This window comes from Equus przewalskii, chromosome 4 (assembly GCF_037783145.1).
Source record: "Equus przewalskii isolate Varuska chromosome 4, EquPr2, whole genome shotgun sequence".
In the NCBI taxonomy this organism is placed as follows: Eukaryota; Metazoa; Chordata; class Mammalia; order Perissodactyla; family Equidae; genus Equus; species Equus przewalskii.
The window spans coordinates 46,679,445-46,691,189 of record NC_091834.1 but is presented as its reverse complement, the minus strand read 5'-3'; the positions used below and the strand labels follow the sequence as shown (position 1 = coordinate 46,691,189).

Sequence of the window (11,745 nt, the reverse complement as noted above, 5' to 3'; positions counted from 1 at the left end):
AAGACATGGGTTCTAGTCAGGCGTGTGTCTTTGGTATATAGCAAGGAAGGTCTATGGCAGCTTCTCAATCTCTCCTTGTTTTCATGACCTTGAAACTTTGGAAAAGGACTCTTTAAGTATTTTCTAGACTGCCCCTCCATTTGGGTTTATCTGATGTGTTCTCATGATTAGACTGGGGTGATGAGTTTTAGGGAAGAATATCATGGTGACGGAGTGCCCTCTTCATCACATTGTATTAGGGGCACATGATATCAACAGTGATGTGAAGCTTGTCACTTGGCTACAGGAGTGTATTTCCTATTTCTGCTGTAAAAAACTGGCACAAACTTAGTGTCTTAAAACAACACAAACATTTTCCAATAGTTTTCTAGGTTAGAAGTACAACAGAGTTATCTGTGGGCTAAAATCAAGGTATTAGCAGGGCTCTGTTCCTTTCTGCAGGCTCTGAAGGAGAATCTGCTTCCTTGCCTTTTCTACTTTCTCGAGGCTGCTGCCCTCCTTGGCTTGTCTTCCTCTATCTTCAAAGCCAGCATCACCAAATGTCCCTTTGACTAATATCTTCTTCTGTTTCCCCCTTCCTCTTTTACCAACCCTTGTGATTATACACGACCTACCCGGTTAATCCAGGATGATCTACCTATTTTAAGGTCAGTTGATTAGCAACCTTAATTCTGTCTACAACCTTAATTCCCTTTTTGCTGTGTAAGATAATGTATTCACATGTTCGAATGATTAGAATGTGGGTTTTTTTAGGGGGGGGATACATTAGTCTGCCAACCACAGGTAGTACCTGCAAGATTTCTCTACTACAAAGTTACTATTTTTCTGATGTATTTTTGTCTTTCAGTTTCCTTACCTGTAGAAAAGAGATGATAATAATGTTTGCCTTGTCAGATTACACAGACAATTAAATGACCAAATGGAGCAACAGTGTACGGCACATGGTCTCCAAAATGGTAGCTGAAGCTGATCTAGGGGATAACACCCTCTTTCTACAACTCCTTCTTCCAAGGTAGGAATGTGGTGATTATTATTTGTGAGATAAACTTCCTTAATTTTGCATCAATTTCATTAAGTCTAAAATGTGTGAATTTCTCCTTGGCACCAGGAGAAGCATCCTATCCAAAACGTATCTAAAATTTAGCAAGGCCTCTATTAACAATTCTGATGTAACCAAGGGGCTTAAATGTATGACTTTTAAAGGTTTGCTCCAGCTCTGTCTGTGATGGTTTCTGGCAAACTTTTCGTTACAGTTTTTTTGGGTTGGAAAATGTGATATTTTCTTTGTAAGCGGTTGTTATTCATATGCATATCCATTTACCCTGCACAGAGAAGTGGGCATGGTAACTCTTAAGAAAGACTGCTTGATAAAGCTGAACCCTGGGTAAACCAGATGTGGAATTTACTGTGAGACACATATGTTCTTATCCAAGAATAACAGGTTTTCATTTATACCTATGATTTTACTCCATGCTAAACAGATATTTCCCTGAACATATACCATCTGTGAGTTCACTAACTGCAGAGTAGAAGAAAGAGAAAAATACAGTGCCCTCATTAGTCCTGACCTGGTAAACAAACACTATTGACTTGTTCTTAGTTTGCAAAATGAATGGAGCTCATTTACAACACTCAAACTGTACTTTGGTGTGTTGGCAATCCAGTATAATGATGGCTTATTTGGGGGCTAAAGTTCCTATACTTTCTAATGAATTACATAAAAACAACACTGAATATTAAAAGCTATGTAGATACAATATAAGACTAAAGGACTGATTTTTCTTTAAAAAAAAAAACGGGGGAGTGGGAATAGAGTTTTGCTTATCTTACTAAACACAGTGGCTAATGAGACTTCGAGCTTTGTAAAACTGCTGTCTCAGTCCTGATATTTTGTAATTTTAGGTTGGCCTCCTCCTTCCAAGGGAAACATGAGAAAGGTGGGACCTACACGTAGGTGACAATGACTGTTGTTTAGTGAATATTTGTTGATTGAATAAAAAAAAAAACCCAAAGCATAGATGCTAAGATTTTACACTTCTTGGCCTATAGGGTGCTAGCCCTTTGGAGCTGCAGAGGCATCTTCATCCTGCAAATTAAAAGTCTCAGGGTGTTGTAGGAGGCAAAACCCCGAGTCAGGTGGATAGAAAAAGGAGTTTGGATTCCTTCTCTGTCACCCCCACTTACATGAACTTGAACAAACCACCTGGCTTCTCTGGGTCTTAGCTTAATAATTCTAGTGCAGTTGGGCAAAATTAGTGATTTCACAATTTTATAAAAAATTATTTTCAAGTGACCCTTTTTTATGAAATGAAAACTTTCTTGAAATGAAAGCCCTATATTTAACATATGTGGTCCACTAGAAGCAGAACAAAATGTTGGCCTTTCTTTCAAAACAGCCTTTGAAGCTTTTCCTGAAAACCAGGGCACCCACAAAACAGCTTTTAAACCGCTGAAATGGAAATCTACTAACAGCACTTTCAGTTATAGAATTTGATCGCCTGTTCCCCAGGCCAGTAGTTCTCAACCATGGGATTGTGATACTCTGCTGTGTCAGTTGTGTTATTGGTTGTATTTGTCAGCAAAAGAAAACCTAGCTGTTGAATCAAATACATAATCTCAGTGGATTACTGCAATGTGTTAGTTCTCACCTGCTGCTTATTCAGCCACCCCAAAACTTAGGGGTTTCCAATAGACATTTGCTATTTCTCATGATTCTTTGGGTCAGCTAGACAGTCTGGTCTGGAGCAACATGGATGATTTTTGTGGTGAGCTGGGTGCCAAGATCAAAAACAGAGTCATCTGTAAGGAGGACAAGGTTAGAGTCCAACCATTAACAGCGGTATTGCTTCCAAGTCGTTGGTAGACAGCTACCAACAACTCCGCCATTATAATGTAGGTGTTCAGGGCTTCTTGAGCGGTCCATCTCCTTTCCATAACTTTTTCAACTTCTCCTCTTCTCCATACCCCTTTGCCTCCTCCTTTCATCATATTTTAAGGAGCTTGGCCAGCGAAATGACCTAGCACTCTACTAAGAAGATATTAATTGCATTCTTAAGAATAAACATTGGGCTCTATTTTAAGAGGTATGGAATTAATTCAAGAAAAATTGAAACAATTTTTAAATAAGAGAAACAAATCACCAATCAGATTTGATTTCCCTGACCGTGGGACCTAACCTGGAGGTGGATATGGTTATAATTTTCCATAAATACAGAAAAAATATTATATATAACTATGATTATTTTTAAGATATAATTGACATATAACATTGCATGTAAGTTTAAGGTGTACAATGAGTTTATTTGGTACATTTGTCTATTGCAATATGATTACCACTGTAGCATTGGCTAACACCTCTATCACATCATATAATTATCATTTCTTTTTTGTGGTGAGAATAACTAAGATCTAATCTCTTAGCAACTTTGGAGTTTATAACACAGTATTGTTGACTATCATCACTATGCTGTGCATTAGATCTCCAGAATTTATCTATCTACTTGTTACAAGTTTCTAACCTTAAACATCTCCTCAATTCCCCCATCTCCCAGCCTCTGGCAACCACCGTTCTACTGTTTCTAGGGGTTGGATATTTTTGGATTCCGTATCTAAGTAATAGCATTATACTGTTTGTCTTTCTCTGTCTAATTTATCTCACTTAGCATGATGCCTTCAAGGTCCATCCCTGTTGTTGCAAATGTCAGGATGTCCTTTCTCATGGCTGAATAATTATTCATATATATAATAATATTTATATATATAGTAATATTCACACACACATCTTCTTTATTCATTCATCCATCGATGGACACTTAGGTTATTTCTGTATCTTGGCTATGGTGAACAACGCTGCAATAAACAGGGGCGTGCAAATATCTTTTCAATATCCTGTTTTACTTCCTTTGGATATAGATCCAGAAGTGGGATTGCTGGATGGTATGGTAGCTCTATTTTTTTTTTTAAGATTTTATTTTTTATTTTTTTCCTTTTTCTCCCCAAAGCCCCCTGGTACATAGTTGCATATTCTTCGTTGTGAGTCCTTCTAGTTGTGGCATGTGGGGCACTGCCTCAGTGTGGTTTGATGAGCAGTGCCATGTCCACGCCCAGGATTCGAACCAACGAAACACTGGGCCGCCTGCAGCGGAGTGCGTGAACTTAACCACTCAGCCATGGGGCCAGCTCCTCTATTTTTAATTTCTTGAGGAACTTCCATAGAGTTTTCTATAGTGACTGTATGAATTTATATTCCCACCAAGACTGCTCAAGTGTTCTCTTTTTTTCTGCACCCTTACAAACCCTTGTTATCTCTTGTCTTCTTGATGATAGCCATTCTAACAGGTGTAAGGTGATATCTCATTGTGGTTTTGATTTGCATTTCAGTGATGATTAGTGATGTTGAGCACCTTTTCTTGTACCTGTTGGCCATTTGTGTGTCTTCTTTGGAAAAATGTCAATACAGATCCTTTGCCCATTTTTAAATTGATTTTGTTATTGAGTTGTAAGAGTTCTTTCTATATTTTGAGTTCTCTTCTGTATTTTGGATATTAACCGCTTGTCTGATACATGGTCTGTAAATATTTTCTTCCATTTCATAGGTTGCCTTTGCAATTTTTGCTTGTTTCTTTTGCTGTGCAGAAGCTTTTTATTTTGATGCGGTCCTGCTTGATTTTGCTTTTGTTGCTCGTGCTTGTGGTGTCATATCTAAAATATCAGTGCCAAGACCTATATCTAGAAGATTTTTCTCTATGTTTTCTTCTAGGAGTTTTATGGTATCAGGTCTCATGTTTAAGTCTTTCATCCATTTCAGGTTAATTTTTGTGAGTGGTATAAGATAAGGGTCCAATTTCATTTTTCTGTATGTAGTTATACAATTTTCTCAGCACCATTTATTGAAGACACTCTCCTTTCCCTGGGGTATATTCTTGGCTGTCTTATCAAATATTAGTTGACCGTATATGCTGGGGTTTATTTCTGGGCTTTCTATTCTCTTCCATTGGTCTATGTGTCTGTTTTTGTGCTAATACTATACTGCTTTAATTACTATAGCTTTGAAGTATAGTTTGAAATCAGAAAGTGTGATGCCTCTGGCTTTGTTCTTTGTCAGGATTGTTTTGATTCTTTAGGGTCTTTTGTGGTTCCATACAAATTTTAGGATTGTTTTTTCTATTTCTGTGAATAATGCCATTAAAATCTTGATAGGGATTGCACTGAATCTATAGATTGCTTTGGGTAGTATGGACATTTCAATGATATTCTTCTAAACCATGAACATGAGACATCTTTCCATTTGTATTTTCTTCAATTTCTTTCATCAAAGAGTTATAGTTTGCATTGTATAGATGTCTCACTTCCTTAGTCAAATTTATTCCTAGGTGTCTTATTGACTTTTATGCTATGGTGAATTGGGTAGTTTTCTTTTTCAGATATTTCATTGTTAGTTTATTGAAATGCAACTGATTTTTCTATGTTGAATTTATATCCCGCAAATTTGACTGAATTCATTAATTAGTTTCAACAGTTTATTTGTTGAGTCTATAGGGTTTTCTCTATCATCTGCAAATAATAATTTTACTTCTTTTACAATTTGGATTCCTTTTATTTCTTTTGCTTGCCTAATTGCTCTAGCTAGGACTTCCAGTATTATGTCGAATAAGAATGGTGAGACTGGGCACTCTTGTCTTGTTCCTGATCTTAGAGGAAAAGATTTTAACATTTTACCACTGAGTGTGATGTTAGCTGTGGGTTTGTTGTATATGCTTTTTATGTTGAGGTATGTTCCTTTTATATTCAATTTAAAGGATTTTTATAAGGAAAGGATGTTGTATTTTGTCAAATACTTCTGCATTTATTGAGAGAATCATGTGATTTTTTATCTTTACTCTGTTAATGTGGTGTGTCACATTTATTGGTTTGCATATGTTGAACCACCCTTGCATCCTAGGGATAAATCTCACTTGATCATGGCATAGGATCTTTTTAATGTGCTGTTGATTTTGGTTTGCTAGTATTTTCTTGAGCATTTTTGTATCTGTATTCATCAGGGATGAATTGGTCTGTTCTGTTCTTTTCTTGCAGTGTCATTGTCTTGTTTTGGTATTAGGGTGATACTAGCCTTGTAAAATGAGTTTGGGAGTGTTCTCTCCTCTTCAGTTTTTTGGAAGAGTTTGAGAAAGATTGGCATTAATTCTTCTTTAAAAGTTTAGTAGAATTCACCAGTGAAAAGCCCTCCTGGTCCTAGGCTTCTCTGTGTTGGTAGGTTTTTATTACTGATTCAATCTTCTTACTCATTGGTTTGTTCAGATCGTCTGTTTCTTCGTGATAATTTGTATATTTCTAGGCATTTATCCCTTTCTTCAAGCTTGTCCAATCTGTTGGCATATAATTATTCATAGTCGTCTCTTGTCATCCCTTGTATTTCTGTTATAATGTCTCTCTTTCATTTCTGATTTTGTTTATTTGAATGTTCTTTCTCTCTCTTTTCTTTTAGTCTAGCTAAAGGTTTGTGTATTTGTTTATCTTTTCAAAAAACCAGCTCTTAATTTCATTGATCTTTTCTATTGTCCATCTGGTCTCTATTTCATTTATTTCTGTTCTAATATTTGTTATTTCCTTCCTTCTCACTTTGGGCCTAGTTTGTTCTTCTTTTTCTAGTTTTTGAGATGTAAAGTTAGGTTGTTTATTTGATATCTTTCTTGTTTCTTAATGTAGTTATTTATCACTATAAACTTCTCTCTCAGAACTGCTTTTGCAGCATCCCATAAGTTTTTGTGTGTTTGTCTCCATTTTTATTTGCTTTGAGTTTTTTTATTTCTCTTTTGATTTCTTCTTTGACCCATTGGTCGTTCAGGAGTATGTTGTTTAATTTCCACATATTTGTAGATTTTCCAGCATTCCTCTTGTTGTTTGTATCTAGTTTCATACCATTGTGGTTGGAAAAGATCCTTGGAATGATTTCAGTGTTCTTAAATTTGCTAAGACCTTTTTTTGTCCTATCATATGGTTTATCCTGGAGAATGTTCTGAGTGCAATTCTGAAGGAATGTTCATTCTTCTGTTGGATGGAATGTTCTATAAATATCTTTTAGGTCCATTTAGTCTAATGTATTGTACAAACCCAATGTTTCTTTGTTGATTTTCTGTCTTGATGATCTATCCATTGCTGAAAGGGGAAATATTGAAGTCCTCCTTTATTATTGTATTGGTGTCTATTTCTCCCCTCAGATCTGTTAGTATTTGCATAATATATTTAAGTACTCCGATGTTGGTCTATATATATTTATGATGTTATGTCTTCTTGATGAATTGACTCCTTTATCATTGTATATTGACCTTCTTTATTTCTCATTATTGTCTTTGGGTTAAAGTCTATTTTATGTGGTATTAGTATAGCTACCCTCAGTTTCTTTTGGTTTCCACTTGCATGGAATATCTTTTTCCAACCCCTCTGTCTGAGTCTGTGTGTGTCCTTATAGCTGAAATGAGTCTCCTGTAGGCAGCATATAGTTGGATATTGGTTTTTTTATCCATCCAGACACTCTGTACCTTTTGGTTGGTGAATTCATCCATTTACGTTTAAAGTAATTATTAATATATAAGGACTTACCAATACCATCTTACAATTGCTTTCTGGCTGTTTTGTATTCCCCTTGTTCCCTTTTTCCTCTTTCTTCTAGGTTTGTAAATTAGTGATTTTCCATGGTAATATGCTCTAATATTCCTGTTTTGTCTTTTGTGAATCAACTATAGGTTTTTGCTTTGTGGTTACCATAAAGCTTACATAAAACATCTTATGGATAAAACAGTCCCTTTTAAGCTGAGAGCCAGTTAACTTCAATTGTATACAAAAGCTCTAACCTTTTACTTCCCCCCTTTAATGTATTTGTTGTCACAATTTACCTCGTTTTGTATTGGGCATTCATTAACAAATTATAAAGGGTATTGTTATTTTCAATATTGTTTTCCACCAATATTTCTACTATAGTTAAATGGTTAATTCGTCCTCTTATTACAGGATTAGAGTTTTCTAAATTTGACTGTGTATTTACTTTTATCAGTTTGTTGTATATTTTCATACGTTTTCATTGTTACTAATTAGAATCTTTCCATTTCTGCTTGAAGAACTCCTTTCAGTTTTTCTTGCAAAGCAGATTTGATGAGCTTGCCTTCAAACTAGTGGTGATGAACTTGCTCCACTTCTGTTTGTCTAGGAAAGTCTTTATTTCTCCTTCATATCTGAAGGATAACTTTACCAAATAAAGTATTCTTGGCTGGCAATTTTTTTCTTTCAACACTTTGAATATGTCATTCTACTCTTTCCTGGCCTGTAGGGTTTCTCCTGAGAATCCACTCATAAACTAACCAGGGTTCTTTTGTAGCTCAGAATATCTTTTTCTCTTGCTGCTTTTAGGATTCTCTCTTTGTCTCTGATTTTTGATGGTTTCATTATCATGTGTCTTGGGGATATTTTTGAATTGAGATACTAGAGTGATCTATTAGCTTTGTGAACTTGGATGTCCATTTCTCTCCCCAAGTTTGGAATGTTTATTATTTCTTTAAATAAACTTTCAGCCCCTTTTTCCCCCTATTCTCCTTCTGGAATCCCAATTTATGTAATATTTGTACATGTGATGGTGTCCCATAGATCACGTAGGTTGCCTTCGCTCCTATTTGTTCTTTTTCCTTTTTTCTCCTCTGACTGGGTTATTTCAAAGTTCCTATCCTCTGATCATTGATTCTATCTTCTGTTTGATCTCGTCTGCTCTAGATGCACTTTATTGCATTTCCTTTTTCATTTGTTTATTGAATTCTTCAGATCTAGAATTTCTGTTAGTACTTTTTATGATTTCTATCTCTTTCATAATTTCTCATTTTGTTCAAAAGAAAGATATTTTTATGATTTCATTAAATTGTCTTTCTGTGTTTTCTTGTAGCTGCTTGTTTTCTCAAAGCAGCTATTTTGAATTCTTTATCAGCTAAATCACAAAATTGCATTCTTTTGAATTTGGTTACTGGAGTATTATTGTTATCTTTTGGTGATGACTTGTTTCCCTGATTCTTCATGCTCCTTGGAGCTTTGCATTGCTGTCTTCACATAGGAAGCAGCAGACACCTCTTTAAGTCTTTACTTGTTGTTTTCTGGTAGGACATACTCTTTGTCCTGCTTATCTCGGGTACTTTCTCCAACCCTATACAAATACACTTGTTCCACACTTCTTGCTTATGTCCAGATTCTTAAGCTTTTATAATATTCACCCCTTATCCACTGTTTTGCTTTCCACAGTTTGTTATCTTCTTTCAACCGTGGTCCAAAAACATTAAATGGAAAATTTCAGAAATAATAATTCATAAATTTTAAATTCCATGGCATTCTAAGTGGTTTCATCTCATACTGTCTCACTCTGTCCCACCTGGGACATGAATCATGCCTTTGTTCAGTGTATTCATGCTGTCTACACTACCTGGCTATTAGTCACTTGGTAGCCATCTCAGTGATCAAATTAACTATCATGATATTGTGGTGACTTTCTTCAAGTAACCCTTAATTTACCTAATAATGGCCCCAGAGCCAACTTTATTATTAGTTATTCTTGTTAACCACTTACCGTGCCTACTTTATAAATGAAACTTTATCATAGGTATGTGTGTATAGGGAAAACATGGTATGTATAGGTTTCAGTACTAATCAGGGTGTCAGGCATCCACTGGGGGTCTTGGAATGTATACCCCACAGATAAAGGGGGGACTACTGTATGTCTTTTCTCGTTCTTACAACTCACCAGTCTGGCTATTGAAAACCTCTTTTGTTTTCCAGAAGGTGATACTACAGCTAAAGGCTGTAGTTTCTCCCTTGCCCACAGTCCCCAGCCTATTTTTTGAGGGGACTCCCTGTTTTCTGGAGCTTTCTCTCACAGCTGCACTTATGATTCCACACAAGGAGCTGGCCTCTGAGTGGGGGGAGGTATGAGTTTAGCACTTGGGCTGTTGGGGTGCCTGCAGGGAGGGTAGGGGGATCCTTGAGTGAGGTTCTCCCAGTGGCTTATAGGTGAGATTCCTGCTGGGGTTCTGCAAGCAGTCAGCAGGAACCATGTCCTTTTAATGCCCTTTGATGTTCTTATCTGCCTCCTTCCTGATCTCCTTCCTCTCCCCAGTCATGGAGGTCCTGCCTCAAATCTCGGGGTGCTGCACTTAGAAATGGGTTTCTTCAGCAGCTTCCTGCACAGCTTGGGTAGCCAGGCACTCTCTCTTTCCCTGCGGAAGTGGTCCCCTGTGTTGTTCAGTTGGCTGGCTTCATGTTGTGCTGCCTTGGGGGAGGGGTGGTGGTGGCAAAGTTCTTCTTACCCTCTCCAATGCATCCAAACTTGTACTTTTCTGGGGGAGGGTCTTGAACGGAGTTCTGGAGTCTCCCTTTGGGATGGCTAGACTTGTACATAGTCTCTCCCATCCATGGGTGTCTATCCAAGACATCACCCTCCTGGTTTTCCCTGACTGAGGCTCAGAGAGGCTGTGACCAGTTCGTAAGCTCTGGCTGCTTCCACAGCCCATACTGAGGTCTGTGTGCCTATTCCTCCATGCCCAGGTGGACGAGACTCCTCCTGATTCCCTTGGCATATGACACTGGATCCCACAACTCCCACAGAGGCACTGTTCATGGATGGATACCAAATTAGTTGTTAAAAAATGGGGACAAAAAGGAGGGACATCTTATGCCACCATGATGCTGACGTCACTCCCTAAAAATATTAAACGGGTCCTCTGTGTGTGTGTGTGTGAGCCTGTGTGTATTAGGCATAAGTGGTGCTAACTTTTCTTCTACAAGGTAATATTAAACAGATTCTAGGTCCCTTTGGTGAAACCTTAGACAGACAGACAAACACATACACATGCATGCACTAAATATATACTAAATAATATGTGTATATCTGTATATATTTTAGTATATGTATTAAATCATACATAATAAAATGAATACATATGTATTTACGTCATACTATATGTGTCTACATTTACACTTCTAAGAATTTCATGGAAAGGATTAAGATATTCATTGATTATCTTGTGGAATAAAAGTTGGCTCCACTTTGTATATGGAGAAACTAACACCATCATCTTCATCTTATTTCTGAACGAAGTAGCTATGTAACCTACACTTTTAACTAGCTAAATTTCATTCCGATAAAGATAACAATGAAGAGTATATTTTTCTCCATGACACATCTTGTGTTCCCCATGAAATCAAACTTTTGGAATTTCACTGTTATTGTTTCAGTCTTAAAAGGAGAACCACATATCTGACTTTCTTAGCTCTTTTGGAGTTCTGAGATAGGAAAAATAAAATCAAAGTATATTGTTGCTATTTTGTTACATGTTAGAATTGGGCACAGCAAAATTACCATATTTTATGACTTATTCAAATGATAAATCCTAGTGTCAGAAAGCCAGAAAAAACTATTCTGAAAAGCTTCTTTCCCCATTTACTGAAAGAAAATTCAAAAGCCGAGGTCAAAAATCCTAATGATGGGCAAAAATGCACGGGCTTGTTTGATAGCCTTCATTAGTGATCTTGTAATTGGGTATCATGTCAGTTGTCATGTAGCTGGCAGCGTTCCCTGAGAACATATCTAAATCCCTATTCTTTTGCTCCTCTCAAACATTGTCATTCATTTCGGTGACAATTCATGCATAATATAATAGCCCTGGGGTGCAATTAATTTTAGCAGTTGCACAACTTAGTAAGAAAAAAAAACAT

At 36.8% G+C, this 11,745-nt stretch overlaps 1 long non-coding RNA gene across 1 annotated transcript in view; it reads left to right on the top strand.

Moving 5' to 3' along the window:
• The first annotated feature begins 627 nt into the window (after window positions 1-627).
• Window positions 628-11,745, top strand: part of LOC103557046 (uncharacterized) — a 75,490-nt gene continuing 64,372 nt past the window's right edge. The window contains exons 1-2 of the long non-coding RNA XR_011539684.1: window positions 628-647; window positions 895-1,012. This is a non-coding gene — a long non-coding RNA (uncharacterized lncRNA). The remainder of the gene's footprint in view (window positions 648-894; window positions 1,013-11,745) is intronic.